Here is a 24,112-nt window from a genome sequence, read left to right on the forward strand (position 1 = left end):
AAATTCTATATTGAAAATAATAAAATTAACAACTAGCATTTATATGGTGCTTTGAGATTTATAAAGGGTTTTATAAATTTTATTCTCACAACAATCCTGGGAGTTAGGCACTTTAGACCAAACTGAGGTAGATATTTAAATGATTTGCCCAAAATCTCATAGTTAATAAGTGTCTTCACTTACTTCCTGATTTCAGGTTCGTTGGTCTATCTTTTTGTACAATCAAATTGGCTATCATCTCATCAAGAATGTAAAGTTCTCAAGAAAGACATTAATAATGACACAAAAATCCAATTTTGATGAGGAGGAAAAAAATGGTAATTGCCTAAAAAGAATAATGGATGAACAAGGAACTAATCTTTCAACCAACTTAGATTTTTTAAATGACATGCTGAAGATAGAAGTAAGACCAGATGATGAAAAATATGCCAAAGTGTGCCAGGGTCCTGTAAGAAGAATCAGGAGTGCTAATGCTCAATATGAATTGAAGCCGCCATGTAGGAAAGGTAAGACTAACAAAAAAGATATTTTCTAAAAATTTATATTGAGGAAAAGAGAAACATCAAAAAAGGAATAAACTATTGCTTAGGTTAGAGACAAATATAATTAAGAAAAGGTAGGAGTGCTCAAATTTTATTTTTCTTCTGATGATTTTTGGACTAGAAGACCAGGCTAAAAATGGGAATTGATGCCAAAACAAATTTTAGTTGTTCTTGATAAGTTCAGGTCAACCCAGACAATATGAACTCCCTTGAACTCCTACTGAAAGAATTGGTAATATGATAGTTGCCCTGCTGACTTGGTATCATGTATTTAGAGCTGGACAGGGTCTTAGAAGTCTAATCTAATAATCATTTTCTTCAGAAAAGGAAACTGAACTCCAAAGAGATAAATTGATTTACTTAATCAAATTGATTTACTACACATAGGTAGTAAATAATAGAGCTGAAACTCAGAACACTTTTTTTTTTTCGTTTTTTGTTTTTTTTTTTTTATTTAGAATTTTTTTTCCACAGTATATATGCATGAGTAATTTTTTTATAACATTATCCCTTGTAATTCATTTTTTCCAAATTATTCCCCCCTTCCTCTACTCCCTCCCCCCCGATGACAGGCAATCCCATACATTTTACATGTGTTACAGTATAACCTAGATACAATATATGTGTGTAAATACCATTTTCTTGTTGCACATTAAGTATTAGATTCCAAAGGTATAAGTAACCTGGGTAGATAGACAGTAGTGCTAACAATTTACATTCACTTCCCAGTGTTCCTTCTCTGGGTGTAGTTATTTCTGTCCATCATTGATCAACTGGAAGTGAGTTGGATCTTCTTTATGTTGAAGATTTCCACTTCCATCAGAGTACATCCTCATACAGTATTGAAGTGTACAGAGATCTTCTGGTTCTATTCATTTCACTCAGCATCAGTACATGCAAGTCTCTACAAGCCTCTCTGTATTCCTTCTGCTGATCATTTCTTACAGAGCAATAATATTCCATAACATTCATATACCATAATTTACCCAAACATTCTCCAATTGATGGACATCCATTCAACTTCCAGTTTCTAGCTACAACAAAAAGAGCTGCCACAAACATTTTGGCACATACAGGTCCCTTTCCACTCTTTAGTATTTCTTTGGGATATAAGCCCAATAGCAGCAATGCTGGGTCAAAAGGTATGCACAGTTTGATAACTTTTTGGGCATAGTTCCAAATTGCTCTCCAGAATGGCTGGATTCTTTCACAACTCTACCAACAATGTATCAGTGTCCCAGTTTTCCCACATCCCCTCCAACATTCATCATTATTTGTTCCTGTCGTCTTAGCCAATCTGACAGGTGTGTAGTGGTATCTCAGAGTTGTCTTAATTTGCATTTCTCTGATCAGTAGTGATTTGGAACACTCTTTCATATGAGTGGATATAGTTTCAATTTCATCATCTGAGAATTGTCTGTTCATATCCTTTGACCATTTATCAATTGGAGAATGGTTTGATTTCTTATAAATTAGGGTCAGTTCTCTATATATTTTGGAAATGAGACCTTTGTCAGAACCTTTAACTTTAAAAATATTTTCCCAATTTGTTACTTCCCTTCTAATCTTGTTTGCATTAGTATTGTTTGTATAGAAACGTGTAATCAAAATCTTCTATTTTGTGATCAATAATGATCTCTAGTTCTCCTCTGGTCATAAATTCCTTCCTCCTCCACAGGACTCAGAACACTTTTAAAAATAATTTTAAAAATATTTTTATTTTCCTCCAGTTACATGCAAAACAATTTTTTAAACATTCGTTTTAAAAACTTTTGAGTTGCAGATTCTTTCCCTTTTTCCTCACCTCTCAACTCCTATGAAGAAGGCATATGTGAAGTTATGCAAAATATTTCCATAAAAGTCATGTTATATAAGAAAACATAGATTTCCTCCCTCCTCAAAATAAAAACCCCTCAAGAAAAATAGAATTCTGTATTCAGACAAATCAGTTCTTTCTTTGGCTAGGGATAGCATTTTTCATCATAAGTCCTGCAGAGTAGTCTTGGATCATTATATTGCTGTGAATAACTGAGTTATTCACAGCTGATCCACTTAAAATACTATTGTTGCTTTGTACACAGTACATTTCACTTTGCATGAGCTCTTGGAAATCTTTCCAGGTTTTTCCGAAAACATTCTGCTCATCATTTTCCATGGAACAATAATATTCTATCATATGCACATATCACAATTTATTCAGCTATTCCTCAACTGATGGGCATCCCCTCAGTTTCCAATTTTTTGCCCTAAGAAGAGAGCTGCTATAAATATATTTGTAAACATTAGGCCCTTTCTCTTTAAAAAAAAATTATTTCAGGATTTATGCCCAGTAGTAGCGTTGTTAGATCAAAGGATCAAAGGATATACATGATTTTATACTCCTTTGGGCATATAGCACTCTTTCCATCATACCAATCTATGAAATTGGAGAATAGAATTGGAGAAGGGTATAGTGCTTTATGCATGTAGATACAGAAATGATTTTTTGAAAAGAGATAAGCTGATCTTGTCTTAAGAATGAATAAAAGATGACTTCTAAGGTTCTTTCCATATACATATGTGTATACACACATATATGTGTATATATATATATATACATATATATATTTCCATCATCTTAGAAACATTTTTATTTCCTAACTATTGTACAGGTACCCATGAGATGTTAGGACACCTAGAGGGAAATCTCTATCATCCTAATTAGATCTTTTCTGAAAGATTTATTGGAAGCTATGGCCAAATATCAACCAGAATAAGAAGAAGGCATTGGTTAAGCTCCATACCATTGGAGTAGTATCTACAGAACTATTGAAGTTGTAAAAATAATCCTTCAACCACTTCTAATTTTCTTGTGTTTTCTAAAAGTCATTTCATTATTTTTTTTAATTTAGAATTTTTTTCACAGTATATATGCATGAGTAATTTTTTTTATAATATTATCCCTTGTATTCATTTTTCCAAATTGTCCCCTCCTTCCTCCATTCCCTCCCCTCGATAACAGGCAATCCCATACATTTTACATGTGTTACAATAAAACCTAGATACAATATATGTGTGTAAATACCATTTTCTTGTTGCACATTAAGTATTAGATTCTGAAGGTATAAGTAACCTGGGCATATAGACAGTAGTGCTAACAATTTACATTCACTTCCCAGTATTCATTTCATTAATTTTTAAAAAATTATTATTAAATTATAACTATTTTAAAAGAATAAAAGATTAGATTTTCTTATTCTTTTCTATTTGTCTGTTTTGTGTTGAGGTTTTTTTTTTTTTTTTTTTTTTTTTTTTGGTTGTTTGTTTAAAATTTTTATAGTCCAAATTTCATCAGTGTAGGTAACTCCAGGTGATAAGGTCTGGATAGAAGTATCAATGCAGGTTGACAATGGCTCAGGTTAATCCTGAGGGTTAAATGATTTGGCAAAGGTCACATAGCCAGGCTGTCCAACATAAAGCTTGAACTTAGCTCTTCCCAACTAAGGACAGCTCTTTTATCTAGTTACATCACACTACCTCTCATTTGTCAGTTGTTTTATTTATTATCTTGCAAGGGTTTTAGAAGATTTGGGGGAGACATTTAGATGAAATTTCAAAAGGAAACAGGAGAAATGCTAGAAAGATTAAGGGAACTTTATCACTTTCTATGAGTTGTTGTTAAGCACATGTTGTTAAGTTTATTTTGGCACACAAATAGAAATAAAAAAGAAAGCAGTTTCTACTTTCAAAGAGTGACCTTTAAGGGTGATACTACATAATAAGAATTGAGAAGGAACAAAGAGGGAAATTGTACTTTTGTATGATTGAGATGAAAAAGCTGGAAGAGTAAAGGATGGAGTTCTGCAGGCTCAGGTTGAGAAGCCTGGAGAGTTGAGTATCAGTCAGGGTGCTATTCTCAAATAGAGGTTAAATATTAAGTCTCTGGTTTGATGTTTTATTATTCTAGAGATTTCAGTGTCTCAGAGTTGTGGTTGTCATCAATAATAGAGTATAACAACGTTTGAATATATCACTTTATGCTACCTTGATGTGTATTTTCCAGTTTGATATAATGCTTTTGCCAGGGATTCAGTTGATGCAATGTTTCAAAGTTGAGGAACATATTTGACATTTTGATATTATTTGTGTATTCTACACAATTTGTTATAAACCTTTCTCAAATGATAAAGTGAGTCCACTTAATTCTACAAGTGCCAAATCTGGAAGAGGAAGAGTAGTAATTGTTATTTTCCAGTCTCCTAATCTTCTAGACCAACCTCTTAACTCTCTCCTCTGTTTTTGTAAGTCTTCCTGAATGAGCCCCTGGGCTGAGTTTTCTGGGTCATTATGCATCTCTTAAATGCTATATCAATAATAATTGAACAGTCTGGTTTTTCATGTGGAAGTTTATAAGAGTTTGTAGAGGATTTGTGAAAATATTATAGAACCAGAGCATAGAATCTATATAGAAGAAAATGCTTAACTAAGAAGATAATGGTCATTTAAACTTTCATAGAAAATGAAAAAAAAAAAATCAGAAGCAGCAGTTTCAGATCTATTCTATACAAAAAATATATATGTTAGACTTAACATATAACTTATAAGGGGGCTTTTCATGAGTGCATGTTTGTGTATTATAATATACCAATATTGCATATTAGCATAATCACTATAACAGTATGATTAATATATTACTATCATATTTTTGCCTCTATCACACCTACTTTACTATCTATATGCTTTGAAGAAAATAATGCTTGTAAAGGTCACACGTTGCTTTTTCATAAGGCTTTGCAATAGCTATAAAGTCATATTGTACACTCAGTTTATTTTTGGGGTCATCCTGTAGAGCAAGATGCTTCACTGTTCCTGACATTTAAGACTACAATAGACTAGACAGAATAATTGAACATATACTATAGAAAGCTATTCTTTCCCCGTAAGAGGATAAAATGTCTGATTCTGTGGTATCTGTCACTATGGTACTGAGGTGTTTGTGAAAAAATAAATACACAAGAGACAGGCTATTATGGTCTGCCTTACATCATTTGTATGTGCCTAGCACTGTATTTGAAAATATGAGGCATAAAAAAAAGTAGAACACATGGTTCCTTGTAGAAAATGACAATCTAATTGGGAACCCAAGACTTCTTTAATACCTTAATAGATTTTGTGACTTCATGGATGTGAGCACTCCGTTCAATACTGCAGACAGCAACCTAACCATGTGTGACACTTTGTCCACAGCTTCCCATAATCTTCCATAGAGATTCTGCCTATGATATGGAGATATTCCTCTAGGCTAATCATCATTCTTTGTCTATCAATGAAGCACATGGGCTATCTATTTATTTCCTTTTTTGCTATAAGACTAATCTACCTCCTTTTCTAGTCCTAGTTATTAATTATATCTTTGATATCTCTCTGTGAGTTTATTGTTATTGATATTATTCTGCAGTCCACATACATATACCATACGTTTCTCCATTGCCCTTTGGGTCACCTGAAATTTTGTTTCTTTGGAGTTATGGTGTTCTGTGATTTGAAGCCATATAACATCAAAGGAAAAGGACTGGTATTAAAATGATGGATTAATGTTGTAAGACAAACACAGGGTTATTAAAAGTGCTATACAATTTCCCCAAAGCAGTATCATCTGCTTCCTTCCTCTTTTCAATTCTGGACTTAGCTCATTGTCAGTCTGCAGAGTCTGTCCAAGGCATTTATATATATATATATATATATATATGTATTTTTTAATTTGAATTTCATTTTACTCCTTTCAAGTAAAAACTCCTATTTGCCCTTCTCCTATCTCTGTTGTAAGAAATATTCATCTTGTAAATATTGTACCTTATAAGAAATATTCATAATCAAGCAAAATAAATTCCCATATTGTATCTGTCCAAAAAGAGGTGTCTTTTTCTACATGTTGAATCCATAACTTCTCTTTCTGAAAGTAGATCATACAATTCATCTTCAGTCTTTTGGAGTTGTAGGTGGTCATTGATATAATGACATGTATGTGTGTGTGTGTGTGTGTGTGTGTGTAGCACTGGTGGGGTAGAGCGGAGTGATAATCAAGGATGTTCAAAATCTACTGTTTGCACCTCCCCATACTACTAATTTGTTGCCCAGATAGGTTTTCTAGTTGAAATGCTCCTTCTTCATTCTGAGGAATAATATTAAAGGAAGTATGATTCTGAGCTCCCGGCCAGGGACTGAACTGGCAAAACACCTAGATGTTATGTCTATCTCTGTCTTTTTTCTGAGGATATTTCCTTTTCAGTTTCCTTTTAAAGTCAAGTCAGTGACAATTTATTACGCATATACTATATGCCAGACACTCCATTAAGTGCTGGATATAGAAAGGAATAATAATAGTCTAAAACAGTCTTTGCTTTCAAGGAACTCACAGCATGATGGGGGGGGGGGACAACATGCAAGCAACTATATAGAAACATAATATTTAAGAAATTAATTGAAGATCATATCAGAAAAAAGACATCAAGATTTAGGAAGACTAGAAAAGACCTTGTAAAATGTGGGGCTTAAGGTAAGACTTGAAGGAAGACAAAGAAGCCAAGAGGAGGGAGAAAAATTTTAGGCATAGACAATAGTGATAATCCCAGATATAGAAATGGAAGTATCTTGTATAAAGAAACGTAAAGAGGCTAGTGTCACTGGATCATAAAATGTATGGAGAGGATTAAGATTAAACAGATTGGAAATGTACAAAGTGGCCAAGTTGTAAAGGACTTTAAAAGCCAAATATGATTTTATATTTGTGTAACTCTTGCCCCAAAGGCCACTGGTAAGGGACTCTTTCCTTATTGTTTAGAGATAAAGGGCCTGTCCTACATGAAAGGTAGGGCAAATTTTGCAAGAGGAAAGAGAGCTCCAGCTCCTTCCATTTCTCTATCAAAGGTGGAAGCCAGGAATACTGAAGCAAGTATCTGAATAACTTCTGCTTGAAGAGATAGCCTGGAATTGACAGTAGGCTATCTCAATTCCCCCCCCCCCCCACTATCAGTTGAATTGGTGGTATGAATAAAAGTGCAACTAGTGCTAGAAAAAGTGGCCAGTGGCTGTACCATTAGGAGAGATCCAGGTCTCATTGAGCTCAAGAAATGTATTCCAAATAAAAATACTTCAACTTTTAATGTCTCATGGTTTAACCATGTTTGTAAAGACAAAATACACTTATAAAACAAAGGTGAATTGGACTGCAATATTCCCAGAGGAAAAGTTTCCAGGCTTCATTGAAGGATCTTCATGAGTGAAAGGAAATATATTTCTCTCTTCCTCGTTGTGACTTTCTCCACATGTTTCCATATAAGTTGAGGCAGCATAAGAAATTAAATGGGAATTCTTTGGGAGTTTTGCAGAAGGTGCACACAATACAAGAAGGCCAACAGATGACACAGAAAACATATTTTATCTTTTAATACCAAAATAATTCAGACGACTTCTCTGGTATAAAGGGAGAGTCAAAAAATTTATGTGGATTTTCCAGATGGCAGGGGTGCCATACCCCTAAATCTTGAGATATGGAAGGGATAACTGTACAAGATTATCACTCTGGTGTTTGTCATCCGGGTGATGGGATTTAGTAAAACTATTCCAGTTTAACTGATTGCCAGTTGGTCCATGAAACTTTACTCTCAGGGACTTTATAAAAAAGTGGTTGCTTCTTTCTTAGTTTCTGCTCTTTTATCTCTACAATGTTTCTTATAGCTTTCTTTTTTTTAGTTATTAGCATTTTCTACCAATCCCTCCAGGAGCTGAGCTCCATTTTAAACTATTTTCGGGACTCACTAAACTAATTGTTAAATGCCAGCAGGGCCTTTGGATACTAGGACAAGCCTGATTTGTTATTCTTCATCCTTTTTGGGTTTTCTTTCTAATTCAATCCAAGGACTCACAATGGGATCACAATAGTGTGGCCAATTTTTTAGTTATATTTATATATTCAGCCTTACAACAACTCTGTCATGTAGGTAATACAAGTATTATTGTCTTCTATTTCACTATTGAGGAAACTGAGGTTCAAAGATCTGAGGTGCTTTTCCTATGATCACAGTTAGGAAACATTAGAATCAGTTTTTGAAATCATTTGAGCTCTTTATGACATTGGCTGCCTTTCTATATAATTAAGTCATCAATGTCTGAGCTTCTACATGTGTTAATTGAAGGGGCTGGACTAGATAATCTCCCAAATTCCTTCCAGCTTTAAATCCTCTCTCCTGAGATTTAAATTCCTTGAACTGCTAAATTTGGGGGCATAGATTTTAAGTACAGCAAAGTTCAAAAAAGAAGTAGAACTAGAATATTTAGAGACGATTTCACAGAAGTACAGCTTTTTTACATAACAGACAAATGCTTATTGAATTGAAATTGAATTGAGCTAGGATTTTAGGGCTTGAATTGGGCTGTGATTTGAATAGGCAGAAATGAAGGAGGAGAATACTCAAAGTGGGAGAAAGAACACAAGTCTTGATTTTCAAGGTAAGAAATGAGATCCATAGAATTTTAGAGCTGGAAGGAATCTTAATGTCTCTTTAAAGAGCAGACCCTTGATTTTTGAAATAATAGTGTAGACGGAGAAGTTCCCTAATTTGTTCAAAGTAATTTAGTGCTTCTGAGGAGTATAATTCAGCTCAATACTATTTCTTTTACAACATGGATCATGACATGTTCATAGAACAGTAAAAAGAACCATCTAAAGTAAAATGGGGCAGCTAGGAGACACAGTGTCTAGAGCATTAGGACTAGGGTCAGAAAGGCTCATTTTCCTGAGTTCAAATCTCTCTTCAAACATTTATAGGCTGTGTGACCCTAGGCAAGTCATTTAGCCCTGTTTGCCTCAGTTTCCCCATCTGTAAAATGTGCTGGAGGAAGAAATGGCAAATTGCTTTCTTATTTTTGACAAGAAAACCCAATGATGGTCACAAAGCATTGGACAGGACTGAACAACAACAAAGAGTAGAATGTGTGTATTGGGAAATAAAGATCACAGCCTGGTGGAGTATAAGTAGTAAGGCCAAAGGTCCCCCATTTCATAAAAGCAGCAGTTTGGTTTCTGAGGGTAAATATGGGAAAAGCTGAGTGAAGGGCACTAGCTCTACTCAGTTTTCAGTTTTGCTTCCACGGTGACTTGCATTAACTCAGGTTTAAATATAGAATCTCTTCATTGCTCCAACCAGGCCTGAGTTTTGCTAAGTGTAACTCCCAGGATGATTTTCAGTGACCTGGACTGTCAACCAAAGGTATGATAAAAGTAAAAAAGGTATTTTCTGTACCTAAGTTAAATAAGAGTTTAGACTGAGAAGCATCTGAGTAGTGGCAGAGTTCAACTCAAAAGCAGACAGCATCAAATGCTGAAAGGCTTTTCTGAGGCACTGGCTAGGGACTGGGAACTGAAGTCTAGCAGCATCAAGGAGATGAAAGAAGCTTGAGGCACAAGACGCAAAAGAGCAGAGACTCCCAGAGTAGCAGCTGCATTCATGAGAAGTGCCAGCAGGTAGCAGCAGAGAGCGGCTCAGAAGGAACCTCACCTTGCAGTCTGAGCAAAACAGGCTGATTGAGGAGAGTGAAAGTGAGCTCTTACAGCCTGAATTCCCCAGAGGACCTTGGTTCTTTGGGCGAACAAGTGACATCATCAGAGAGAGTGGACACCACAGTTATACCCTAGTCATCCCTGTAGTCTGACGATTGATTAACCTGATACATAGAGGCTGACCCAACTAGGCAACAGAGGGGCTTTTAAACAGTAGCTAAAAGATGTCACAAAGAAGTATTTGTGTAGAATTGATTACAGAAGCTCCGTCTGTCCTTGAATAGGAATCATCTTCACAACAAGTGTTTGTCTAGACTTTGACTTAAAGTATGTGTATTTACCAAGAAAACCCCAAATGAAGTCACAAAAATTTAGGTAGGCTGAAACAACTAAATAACAAAAATTGTTGAGGAGCGAGGGAAGGGCTGAACCTTACTAATTGTCTCCCCCAATGGCATTGGTCATTTCCAGAAAAAAATATGGTGCTATATGAAACTTTACATGGCAGCAGTTAGTTCCAAAGAAACAATGTGATAAGTGAACTGACAGAGCTTGGCATGTTGAATGCTTTTGATGGGTTGTGTCAGTGAAGAGGAGTTTATTATTTCCTGAAGGAACTAATTTTACTTTTGTGTACCCTCAAAGGTTAGGAAACTTTTCCTAAATTCAAGCAGAGTGGTATAATATATAGTATGTAGTTAGAAAGAACTGGGTTCCAATCTTGCTGCTGATACTAGCTCTGACAAAAAAAAAAGGGGGTTGGATTTTTTTTTTTCAATTTTGTCCTATTCTCTCTCCATGACTTAATTTGGGGTTTTCTTGGCAGAGATGCTAGAGTGTTTGCCATTTCCTTCTTCAGTTTATTTTACAGCTAAGGAAACAGGCAAACAAGGCTAAGTGACTTACCCAGTCATAACTCATATGTATCTAAGGCCATATTTGAATTCAGAAAGACGAGTCTTCCTGAATCTAGCCCAGCATTCTATCCACAATGCTATCCAGATGCCCCAGTTCTGACCAGAAATAGGTCACTTAACTTGAGTTTGAGTTTTTTCATTTGTAATATAGAGATACTGATAGTCACAGTATCTATACCATGGGGTTGTTGGGAGGTTAAAGTGAGGAAATATGTTTAAAAATATTTAGCTAAATATCAGTTATTGTCATCTATTATAACATTTCATGAAGTAGGGGCTTTATTAGTTGGTACCAAGAAATATGTTTTCAGGTGGTAACTGAACCCCTAAGAGAAAGGAAAAACTGGCCATTTTGGGGGCAATAACTGTTCCTTTGTTAACTATGCTAGCATATCAGTCTCTTCTTTCTTCTTTGCATACTTATTACTAAATTTCACATTCTGTAACTTCAATGTCTGTAGAAAAATTGAATACTGCTAATTTAGAGCCAGCTAGTATCAGGAAAAATTTAAATACTCCTAGGTAGATTTCGACCTAGAGGGGTGAGGAAATTAGCCATAGTTGTTAAAAAGCCTTTAATACTGAATCTAATCTTTTAGTCCAGAGCTATGGTTTTGAACCTGAATTATGCACTCAGCTTGTAGTACTGAAGCACAGGCAGAAATAGTGGGGAAGGAGGCAAGGATATTATTTGGATTTTACTTCTTTCTTCAAAGAAAAAAGGGTATCCTAGGATAGAACGATTTTAAGAAGTAAAAAGAGTAGAGGGAGAGGTTTGGGGTAAGTGTTTACTCTGGGTATAAGATCTAAAAGAGTTCAATCAATAAGAGAAGAGGGCTATATATACAGATATCTATATCTACATCTATATATGTATATATATCTATATTTGTATGTATCTCTATCTCTATCTATCTATATATTTTTTTTTTAATTTTTTTAATTTTTTTTTTTTTTTTTTTTTTTTTTTTTTTGCTGAGGCAGTTAGGGTTAAGTAACTTGCCCAGGGTCATACAGCGAGGAAGTATTAAATCTCTGAGACAAATTTGAACTCAGGTCCTCCTGACTTCAGGGTTAATGCTCTCTCCACTGTGCCACCTAGCTGTCCTAGAAAAGAAGGAATTAAGAAAGATTAATTCCTAGTTTCTTCAACATATGTTTGGAATACAAGAGTTAGCTATTAACATTTCTGTAATTTTGTACTTTTCCCTTTGCTTGTTATTATGAATTCCTATTATGTTTTCTCAAAATGATTACAGACATAGAGATATAAACCTAAGCAACATCATTTTGCCAGAATACTGTTAAAGCTTTAAAACCAAAGCCATCAAAAACATACAACGTGCCAAGCTCTGTTAGCTCATTTATAACATTGTTCCTTTGGAGCTAACTGCTTCCTTGTAATGCTTCATACAGCATCATATTTTTTCTGGAAATTACCAATGCCATTGGGGGAGACAAGTAGTGAGGTTCACACTTCCCTCCCCTCCCCAACAATTTTTGTTGTTTTGTTTTTCAGTCTACCTAAGTTTTTCTTGGTTAATATACTAGAAAGGTTTGCCATTTCCTTCTTCAGCTCATTTTATCGATGAGGGAACTGAGGCAAACAGGGCTAAGTGAGTGACTTGCCCAGGGTCACATAGCTAGTAAGTATCTGAGATAAAATTTGAATTCAGGAAAATGTCTTCCTGACTCCACACCCAACACTATCCATTGAGTCACTTAGCTGCCTTCCCCAACAATTAAAGAGATTTATATTAAATTTAGGTACTAAGACAGGAGAAGAGGAGGGAAAGTTGGTGGCCCTATCTATAGGGAAAGATGAGTGATGTCCACAACTATCTTAAACTCATCTCATTATTTTATCTTTATTCCGAACTTTCCTCTTACTTTTAAAGGCATCACTAGCCTTCCAACTACACAGCTTTCCAATTGCTCTTCCATCTCAGGCCTCTCCTAACTCTAATCTTTCCTTCACATAATAGCCAAAATGGTATTCCTAAGGAATAGCTCTTCTTATGCCATCCATCTCCTATTAGATTCCAGTGACTTTTTATTACCTTCAGCATAAAAATACAAAGCTCTCTCTTTGGTATTTAAAACCCTTTACAATCTGTTTCCCACTTGCCTTTTCAGTCTTGTTGTATATTACTTCTTAATGCACTCTTCAGTCTAGCCAAACTGATCTTTTGTACCTTACACATTCTGTCTTACTCTCTGTGACTTTGCATGGCCTTGATACCCCATGCTCAGAATGCACTCCCTCTTGGCTTTTGCCAATCTTAGAATCCCTGCTTTCCTTCAAAACTCATTTTAAGGATGGCGCAGTGGATAGAGCACCAGCCCTGAAGTCAGAAGGTCCTCAGTTCAAATCTGATCTCAGACACTTAATACTTCCTAGCTGTGTGACCTTGGGCAAGTCACTTAACCCCAATTGCCTCAGCAAAAACAAAAACTCAGTTTAAGTTCCACTTTCTCCATGAGAACTTAATATGATTTCTCTAGCTGGTAATGGCTCTTCCTCCCAAATTACTTTGTTTTTATTTTGTATCTGCTTATATTTGTAAATACTATTTCTTTTGAGAGAATATAAGCTCTTTGAGTGCAGGCTCTGCTTTGTCTTGTTATTATTCCCCAATGTGTAGCAAAGTGTTTGGACATTAGCACAAAGTCGGTTAACAAAAGGTTTGTAGATTTAGCATAATAAATGCATGTTGATTGACTGGCTGATGAAAAAGTTAACAGCAGGCAGAAACCAGAAATAGATTTTGAGTCAAGTCCCAGGAAGCAGATACAGTGGCTTGGACAGCCATATTCTTAATTTATGCTTTCCCAATGTGCATTTTCCCTGTTGGCACTGGATGACTGTTCTGAGACTATGCCATTCAGCATATGCTTCTCAGTCCTAAGTACTTATACTTTGGACACAAAAAATCAACATCTTATGCAGGTGGGTAGGTAGTCACTGAGCCAGGGACAGGTGGAGAGCAGCTGACTGGAAAACTTGGAACCAATTGCCTGACCAGAACTTCTGATAAAGCTGAGATTGATCATTAAGTGTTGTTTCAAAAAGGGGTGAACTACCTTGTTTGGCCACATAGCAATTTAGTAAAAAGAATAGCTAGAAGTTATAAAAAGGCAAACTGAAGTTTTGTGTCCAGAAAAAAACTTTAGAGAGCTTTCATTTTAGATCTGGAGCTGGTCTACATGAATGGACGCTGAAATCCCTTTATAGCACCAAAATCTGGTGATTCTATGACTGTCTTTTTTTTTAGGAAGCAGTCTGGGTACACAGGCTACGTGTGGCTGGGATTTAAAGGATCCATAACCTGGAGAGTTCTATGAAAAGACTGGAGAGAGGAAGATATCTCCTAGGGCTTCGGCTAAAGTCAGAAGCTAGGCAAATTACTACACATTTGATACATACTGGCATGTTCAGCAGAGAAATAGCATCTATGACTGAGACACTGTGCAGCCTGAAGAACCATGAGAATGTCAGGAGAAGCATCAAGTCCTGAATTTTAGAGGAGTACAGTTGTCTCTGTTATTATGTATGTCCTGATCACATGTTCCACACAGGTAACCCTATATCTTTCTACTCTTCCCACTGATATCTCTTCATAAGAGAATTTCTTGCCTAGCTTTATTATTACCACTTGCTTAAAAAAAGGATGTAAGGATCTCCCAGTCCTGAAGTCAGAGGACCTGAGTTCAAATCTGGTGTCAGACATTTAATACTTCGTAGCTATGTGACCCTGTTTTTGTCTCCCACCCTGTTGCATTATCTATCTAATATGTCCCCAATAGGGTTTTCCTCATTTTACTTAATTTCTCTCTCTCTCTCTCTCATGCACAGGCACACACACACACACACACACACACACACACACACACACACACACACACACTTGTCCTTTTTAAATGATAGTCACTTAACTCCAATTGCTTCAGCAAAAACCAAAAAAACCCAAATAATTACTGTTCAGGTGCAAATTCAAGATATATCCCCAGTGCTTACTAACTAATTCATTATTTTACCTGATGATCTCCTTTAGCTAATTGTTCTTTGATGTGTAAATTATTGCCTTCTTTGGCCTTTTGTAAAATTCCATTCTATCTTTCCTGATTATAGAAACAAAATTTATATAATGTGGTTTAAGATTATCTCTGGGGTCCATTGACTTTTGTAAACTATGAGTCTATCTTCTGAACATTTAATAAACCAGGTCTCATATGTTAAAAAACAAAAAAAAAAAAGACTGGAGAAAATACTGTCCCAGTTGGGTATGATGCAAATCAGCAAGAGCTTCAGAACTATATAGAACCCCTTGTTTATTTACCTTCTCCATCAGGCTACTGACAATGACAATAGTCTCTGCTCCCACTGATATTAAATGCCCTGATGACAATGCTGTTTGAAAAAATCCACTTTTCATTATTTCTGTTATCTGTGCGTATGTGGATGAGTGGAGATGGGAGAAAGTGCCCCTTTCTATGAAGGGTGGCAGGTGCTGTAGTGTCAGGAGCTGGCTTTCTCTGGTATGAATAATAATGCTGGCAACCACTGATACTTTGTTGTATTCTGTCTTAGGTATCTGTAAAGTAGAAATCTGGCCCAAAGTAAAATGGAGCAACAGCCTGGATAGAATTGGTCTGAGACTTTTGTTGGATGGGGAAGGTTATATAACTAAATCAAACAGGATCCTTGATAACAGGATCCTTTTGATTCTAGTTGGCCTGGCCCTATTAAGAGATTCAGTCCCCATCTTTCATTCCCTGAAGTGAACATGTGAGAGCTAACAATGTAGGACCTTCCAATTTCATCCTCCTCTCTTTTCTATCCACTTCCCACCTATAGAGTTTGTAGTAATATTAGGCTATCCTGAAACTAGCAAGGGAAATATATAACTAGACTTTCTTATCCATGACATGGCTAGACTAGAAATAGTAGAAATAATGGGCTCTTATTCTTTTCCTCTTAGACTAACTTGATCAAGGATAATAAAATTGCTAGCCAATATAGGGTCAAGCAGACCACAGCTGGCCTCTAACCTGCTAGAGACAGGAGTCAGAAATCAAACAGAAGTTTAAATTTTAAAGTGAGGCAAATGACTAACTAGCAAGGACACTTGGGCTGAACCCCGGCCCCCAATCGGTGGTGGGGAGTCCCAGAGGCAATCAGAGGACATCTCAATACTTGTACCAATGGGTAAGAAGTGACCTATAGTGCTGATAATGAGAGGTTACAGCAACAATATGAAAAATTTGATTCATAGTAGGGCTTCATGAATGGCACATTAAAAAGTCCAGGCTAGCTCCCTGGAGGCTTCAGGATCAGCCAAAGTCAGGATAAGCAAAAGTCTTTGGTCTTTAGGGGGAGGAGTGAAGGAGATGGACAAAACTGCCACAAACTCACCTCCAACCTCCCTTCTCCTCATTCTCCTTCAAAGTAAGTCTGGCTTGTCTCACTCCACCCTCTAATCCTCCTATGATTATCTATATAACACCAAAAGATCAAGCCAGCATAGAATAGTGGGAAGGGTCATTTTCCCAAGCATATGCTAATAGAGTATTGTCCAATAGGTAATTAGTCTTAACTACTTAAGTATCTAAAGTTGTCTGATTCCAGTGCATCAACTCAAAGTTTCAGCCCTCAGGAAAGGAGGTGAAAAGCAGCAAAGGGAAGTGGGAATTGTTAGCAGGTTTCTGGGCTGAAAGGTCTTACTAGAAACAGGTATGCACAAACCCATTAGCATGGGAGGTATTACACAAGCACATAGCAATAAAGCACAGGCTAGCAGTAATGACTTTCCCCACAGTCAGTGCAGGCTCAATATGGTGAGATATAATAAACAATATAAATCAACATGGTGTTGTAAAAGATTTCCAGAAGTCCTAGAAGGAGGGTATGTAAACATCAGTCACACATACGCCTTCTTCAGCAGCTAAGAGATAGTTCAAAATCAGTCTATTATCCATTGCTTCATGTCTTGGAGAATCCAATGATTCCTAAGGGTTTTCAAGACTCATGGTTGTCCATGAGTCACACGCCATAACTGCCAGGCTCTTTCAGTGGTGGGCACAGTCAGCAATGGAACCACCCAATGTTTCTTGGGTCTCCCCCTTTGTTTTAAAGGTCTGCTCTGTCTCTTCTCTGATGGACAAGGCAAATACAGCTCATTGGCACCCATCTGATTCCTTCTCCATCTGTGGAAACACAAGCAAACCTTCTCCCTCAAGCAGTTGGTCCCTTCTATTCACCACTTTCTGGGTCTCTCCACATCACCTGGCGATTATCTAAAGACAGTGGAGCTGCTCACACTGGACACTTCCCTTCCTTTGGGTTATAAAACCTGTCTGCTGGAGCCAGTGCATCTTTTTCAAAAATCAAAAAGTTAATAGTATAAAGAGCTAAATTTAGAAGTTCTCTAGGGTTACCTGTGGGTCCCCCTTTCTTTTGTTTTTGGAGGAGTGTCTTAATGTCTCTGTTTCTTCTCTCTACTATTGCCTGTCCTTGAGGAGTTAAGGGTATGCCAGTGGTATGTAAAATCTATATTGTGCAGAAGAGTGTACAAAATGTTTAGAAGTATATGTAGATCCATTGTCTGTTTTTATTTCTTGTGGCACACCCATAATTACAAATCCTTGTATAAGGAATTCAGTGACTACTTGGACTGTCTCTTTTGCTGCTGGCATTGCAAAAGTGAATCCTGAAAAGGTGTCTACCACAACATGGATAAAAGACGACCAAAAGATTTATAATGGGTCACACCTATTTGCCAAATTTCATTAGGTCTCAAACCACGAGGGTTCTTCCCTAGAGGGAGTATAGGAGCCTGGAAAGGAAGGCAAGCTGTACAGGCTTTTACTATGCTCCTAGCTTCCTCTCTTGTTATTCCAAATTGTAAATGTAAAGCTTGAGCAGCCTGATGATATTTAAAATGAGATTCTTGTGCTTCTTGAAATAAAGGAGTACTGGCCAACATGGTTAGAAGGCTATCTGCCTTTGAATTACCATCAAAAATAGGACCTGGAAGTCTACTATGAGAGTGGACATGGAAGATATAAATCTTAATTGGATGCTTTCTCACTTGCTCTTGAAGTTCCTTAAAGAGCTGATATATATTAGAGGCTACAAATTTTATTTGGGCTGTGGCAATTCTTTGTCCCACACCTACTGAATAGGCTGAATCAGATATTATATTTATGTCTCCTGGATAATAAGAGCTAGAATGATTGCATACAATTCATTCTGCTGAGTAAACTGAAAAGGAGTTCTGACTACTCTCTTTATAGTTAAGTCATAAGAGTATATAGCACAAATGTTATGTTTGGATGCATCTGTAAAGATAGTTGGTCCTTTTAAGAGGAACTTTAGAAACCTTTTCTTCAAGAAGCCATCACCAATTATGTAATAGTCTATCTTTATTGGAGACCAATGTGTAAAATTTGGAGCCGTGGCTAATAAAATTTGCCATTCTGGGATGGTTTCACAGCCCACATTAATTTGTGCATTAGTATAAAAGCTGTATATTTTGTCAGGTCTTATCCCAGATAATTGTACTGCTCATTTAATGGCCTTTAATAAAATTCTAGCCATAAGCATTGGGTAAGGAGTAAGGCTTTGCTCTGGTTGTGCTGGGAGGTTCACCCACTCTATCACACTGTCTCCTTGATGAAGGACTGCTGTGGGTGCCTCTTGTGTAGCAAAAACTGATATTTCCAAGAGTTTTTGAGTGATTCTTTCAACCACATTGGATAAAGTCAGTTCAACCTCTCTCAAAGCCTCTTGAGCTTCTTTTGTAAGCTGGTGTGGTGAGTTTAAAGCATTGTCTCCCCTTAAAATGTCATATAATGGTTGCAATTATTAAGTGGTCAAGTCAATGGACACATACATTAGCTATTTCCTATCAATTAAAAGTCATTTAAGGTGTTTAGCTTCTCTATACTTAAGAAAAGTTTTTGTACTGTAAGCACTTTAGGGTATACTTCATATCCTAAATATTAAAAAGGATCATGCCTTTGAATTTTTTCTGGAGCTATGTGTAATTTGTAGCTCCTTAGTGTTTCCATGGTCTTTTGTAGACATGCTTCTAACATTTGTTCCTCAGGTGCACATCCCAATATATCATCCATATAATACAATAACATTACTTTTGGAAATGTTTTTCTTACTGGAGAAAGAGTAGCAGCAACATACATTTGACACATAGTAGAGCTGTTTTTCATTCCCTGTGGCAAAACTGTCCATTCATATCTTTTATAAGACTCAGCTAAGTTAACACTGGGCACTGAAAAGGCAAATCTTTTCATATCCTCTTTATCTAGAGGGATAGAATAGAAACAATCCTTAATGTCTATAAACCAAAGAGGCCATTCTCTAGGTAACTGAGTAGGAGATGGAAGTCCAGGCTGAAGAGTTCCTATAGTTTCCATCTGTTCATTCACTTTTCTTAAATCAGTCAACATCTTCCATTTTCCAGATTTCTTTCTTGCAACAAATACTGGGGAATTCCAAGGACTTAGAGAAGGTTGTAAGTGTCCTTGGTCAAGTTGCTCCTGTACTGTATCTAATAAGGCCTGAATTTTATTTCTACCTAAGGGCCACTGTTCTATCCACACTGGTGTATCAGTTTTCCATTGGATAGGAACAGGTGAAAGTGTTGGCAGGCCTTCAACAGCAGCCCTGACTAAAAAATTGAAGTACTCATTTTTAATCCTAATTGTTGTAAAATGTCTCTTCCCCACAGATTGATGGGGATTTTTTCAACTATAAAAGGAGTAAAAACTCCTGTTTTGCCTTCAAAAGTTCATCTCAAAAGGGTAGCACTAACTTCAGCTGCTATTGATCTTCCTGTGCCAGACATATTAGTGTCTGTCTTAATCTTTGGCCAGTGACTGGGCCAGTTGGCATCTCTAATGACTATATGATCTGCACCAGTGTCTACCAATCCTTCTAATGGTATGCCATTTATATAGATAGTGAGCATGTGTCAGTCAGCTGTCACAGATGCTGTCTAGTATATTCTTAGATTTTGCTGCTTAGAGTTAGAATGTGGGTGATTATCACCAAGTTGCTTATTGGGGGTCTGTCTCAGTTAAACCTGATGCTACTACTTCTCCTGGTTGACACATTGTTTACCTGTATTAGTGACTGGGATATTATCTACACATTCCCCAGTTTCCCACATCAGTGTATCAATGAATACTGGTTTTTAAGCACTCTTACGAGGTGAAATAGCCAAGCTTACTGTGCCTGGAGGCAAGGGATGCATAGGCTGGAGAGGAACAAATTTCACCTCTCCAGGAGCTTTCTCAGTAGTCCCAGTTGCATACAACTCTATTCTCCCCAATTGTAATCCCTTTCTCCCATCAGGTTGCTTCCTGGCTGATTGATTGTATAATCCCTTTCTCCCATCAGATTGCTTCCTGGCTGATTGGTCATGTCTGGGTATTGAACTTCTAGGCACTCTCTGGGTGTAGCATTGGCTGCCATCATGCCCCAAGTATTTTATTTTATTTTTATTTTTTGCCTTGGGCCCTGGGGCTAGGCCCCGCATCCCGTTTCCCTGAATCAGTCTACACTCTGATGCCCAATGGAATCCTATGTTTCATTTTGGACATGGGGTATTGGGTCTTGTTCTCCCACCCTGTTTTCTCACTCTGTCTCTATGCCAACATTGAGCTTTCAGATGCCCTTCTTTACCACATTGAAAGCATTGACGAGTCTCTCTGGAAGTGCCTTGTCAAAAGGGACCTTGTCTTCCCATGTTGGGATCTTGGGAAGTCTTCATCATAACCTGGCTATAAAAGTTATTTGTGCCCACTGTGGCACAATGTCTTATGATCTTCTCTAAAGGAGCATCCTTGTGTAGTCCTAGAATAATCCTTCTACAAACCTCATTAGCATTTTCTTTAGCAAGTTGCCTTATCATAATATCTGTGACTGCATTTTCACCATTAGTTCTTATGACAGCTGTCTGCACATGTCCCACAAAATCAGCAAAGGGTTCATTTGGCCCTTGTGCAATTTTTGTGAAGGCCTCACCCTTGTCGTTTTTACCGGGGAGAAAAGCCCATGTTTTGATAGCAGCAGCAGCAATTTGCTCATATGCTGCTAAGGGGTAATTAATCTACACTGAAATGTCTTCATAAGAAACTACACCTGGAAGTTGGTTACAGGTGATTGAAGTATTAACTCCACTTTGTTGGGCTTGTATCCTACAGAGCTCACTATATTCAGAAAGCCACCACAAGTTTTGTCCAGGTTCTAAGCATGTCCTTGCTATAGATTTCCAGTACCTAAGGGTTAAGACTTTATAAGCCAAATACTGTGATAACATCTTAACATAAGCTGATGTAGCCCCATAAAGAGTGCAAGCCTTTTTCAGGTCTTTGAGGATTTGTATATCAAAAGGAGTATATCTTCTCCTTTCTTGACCTGAAGAGTTAAACTGTTGAATCACAGGATACATTATGATCAAATCAGCTAAATCCTGCCCTTCTTCTGTGGCTTTAAGTAGTGCCTTTTGTAATCTAGTCCAAGGAGGGGATGATTGCTGGGGGGGAGGAGGTGCTGGTGGTATCACTGCCTCTCCCACTCCTCCTCCTCCTCCTCCTCCCTCCATCCCAGATGGTGAAGTGGATGGGGGCATGTCTAGGACCTGCTCTGGTGTGGGTGGAGTTGAAGCTGGGCTGTGAGTGAATCACCACACCCTTTACCACGCCCTTCAAGTTCACTTAAGTCCTCATGCCCTAGGTTGATATTGCCATTAATCTGTTGTCTTCCTCTTTTTCCTCATACTTCCTCATCTTCTTTTTTTTGTATAACTTGCTGGATTCTTTAAGGCCAATTGTATTATGATGTATATATAGAATGTTTCCTTAGAAATTGAATCAGCTGGAAGTGGATATCTTTGACAAAGAGAAGATCTAATTCAGCTTCAATTGATCAATGATGAACAGAATCAGCTACACCCAGAGAAGAAACACTGGGAAATGAGTGTTTGTGTTTGTGTTTTAGTTTTTCTTCCCAGGTTATTTTTACCTTCTGAATCCAGTTCTTCTTGTGCAGCAAGAGAACTGTATGGTTCTGCACACATATATTGTACCTAGGATATACTATAATATATTTAACATGTATAAAACTGCCTGCCAACTAGGGGAGGGAGTGGAAGGAGGGAAGGGAAAAGTCTGAACAGAAGTGAGTGCAAGGGATAATGTTGTAAAAAATTACTCATGCATATATTCTGTCAATAAAACTTTATAATAATATAAAAAATAAAAAGAAATTGAATCAGGACCTTTATCATTGTAGTATTCATATACTTGATCTCCTACTAGTTTCCAATTATCTGCCTCTATTTCTTCTTCCTTGAAAAACCAAGTGGACATGCATGCTAATGTTTCCAAGAGTCCACTGATCTGCTCCCAAGTTACCAGCAAACCTTGTCACTTGATCAACCTAAGTATGCTTTTCATAAAGCTCCCTCAGGGCAGGGATGGGGGTGGAGCTAAGGATGGGAGAGAATCTTTTCCTATTATCTGCCCTGTTTCAGCTAGAAAAAGTTATTAGTTTAGCCCTTAACAAAGTAAATTCCCTGTGTGTCTATTAAAATACCCTATTTCCTGGTCACCTGGGACTTCTTCAGTGAAATTAGGGTCCTTGGTTCACATAGGCACCAAAATATGAAGTCCAGGCTAACTCCCTGGAGATCTCAGGATCAGGCAGAGTCAGGGTAAGCAAAAGTCTTCAGGGGGAGAAGTGAAGGAGACAGATAAATTGCCATAAGCTCGCCAGCCTCCCTTCTCCTTATGCTGCTGCAAAGTGAGTCTGGCTTTTATCACTCCACCCTCTAATCCTTCCTACAATTATCTGTATATACCAAAGATGGAGCCAGTACAGAATAGTGAGAAGGGCCATTTTCCATATATGCTAATAGAGTATTGTCCAAGAGATAATTAGCCTTAAGTGCTCAGTTGTCTGATTCCAGTGCACCTATTCAGAGTTTCTGCCTTTTACAGAACATGGACACTACAGGTACTTGGCCACTTGACCACCTGATGCTATTGTGAAGCAATTCTGGGGTTTTGGTTTGACTGAGATCAAACAGAAGGTGAGAGCAAAGGATTGCTCTTACGCCAATCCCAGGGCACAGCCTGCTTGCTGGGCCTTAGCTTTGGAAAACAGGGTGTCTACTAATAGCTTGACAATAACCTTTTAAAGTTTGCAAAAATCTTCACAAAAGACTATTTGATTCTCATAACAACCTTGGGAGATATATTATTATTCTTAATTTACAGATTATGAACCTGAGGCAGCCAGGGGCTGATTTGCCCAGAACTCCCAAAAAAACTATTGGAGATCAGATTTGCATTTAAGGCCTTCCTAACTCAAGGTCCAATGCTCTATCCCCTATCACTTAGTGAATATTAATTCACAGTACCATAGATTTAGAATCATAAGTGACCTTAAAGGTCAAATCTTTTTTTCTTCATGAACCTTGTGTCTATGTGCCTCAGCTTTACCTCTTATTGCTAATAGCAGCTTTTGTTGTTTTCTACTAATTGTATTCCTGTGGTGGTGGGGTTTTTTTTTTTTTTTTTTTTTGGGTGTGTGTGTGTGTGGCCCCGGAGGTTAAGTGCTTTAGGGCTTTTTTGTTCTTGTTTTTTTGTGTGTATGAGGAAGGGAATGGAAGTAAAAAATAGCTTACTGTACATCTCTTTGATTTTCTTCTTGGGCTTACTTATTCAGTTCTCCTTTCCCAGAAAATGGTGAAGCTGTTGGGCCATGTAGTCTTATATCATTTCAACTCAAAAGGGACACCTGTAATAACTATAATCTAATTCATAGACTCTCAGTTGAAAAGGTATCTGTATCTTAATTGTGATTTTCTTTAGTGTCAGAGTTGAGACTTCAGAGGCCACCTATTAAGCCTATACTTTAATAATTGTCTCTACATTATTGTTGTACACTAGTTATTCCCCTTTTGCTTAAAGTTGGACCCCATTACCTCTTGAGGCAGAATATTCTACTTTTTCATTATTTCATTCATAATTTTTGGGAAGCTTTTCTTAATATCAAAACAAGAACTCAATTTGTTATTCTGTAATTT

At 37.2% G+C, this 24,112-nt stretch overlaps 1 protein-coding gene across 2 annotated transcripts in view; it reads left to right on the forward strand.

The window, feature by feature from the left end:
• The window catches only part of FBXO15 (F-box protein 15), a 113,157-nt gene that overhangs the window by 5,723 nt on the left and 83,322 nt on the right, over window positions 1-24,112 (forward strand). Inside the window, exons 2-3 of one of the 2 annotated variants that reach the window (XM_074273931.1) lie at window positions 197-506; window positions 14,273-14,576. The gene's annotated coding sequence lies outside the window, so the exon portion shown is untranslated. The remainder of the gene's footprint in view (window positions 1-196; window positions 507-14,272; window positions 14,577-24,112) is intronic. The other variant, XM_074273927.1, reaches the window with a different exon arrangement.

This window comes from Sminthopsis crassicaudata, chromosome 1 (assembly GCF_048593235.1).
Source record: "Sminthopsis crassicaudata isolate SCR6 chromosome 1, ASM4859323v1, whole genome shotgun sequence".
NCBI classification, from domain to species: domain Eukaryota; kingdom Metazoa; phylum Chordata; class Mammalia; order Dasyuromorphia; family Dasyuridae; genus Sminthopsis; species Sminthopsis crassicaudata.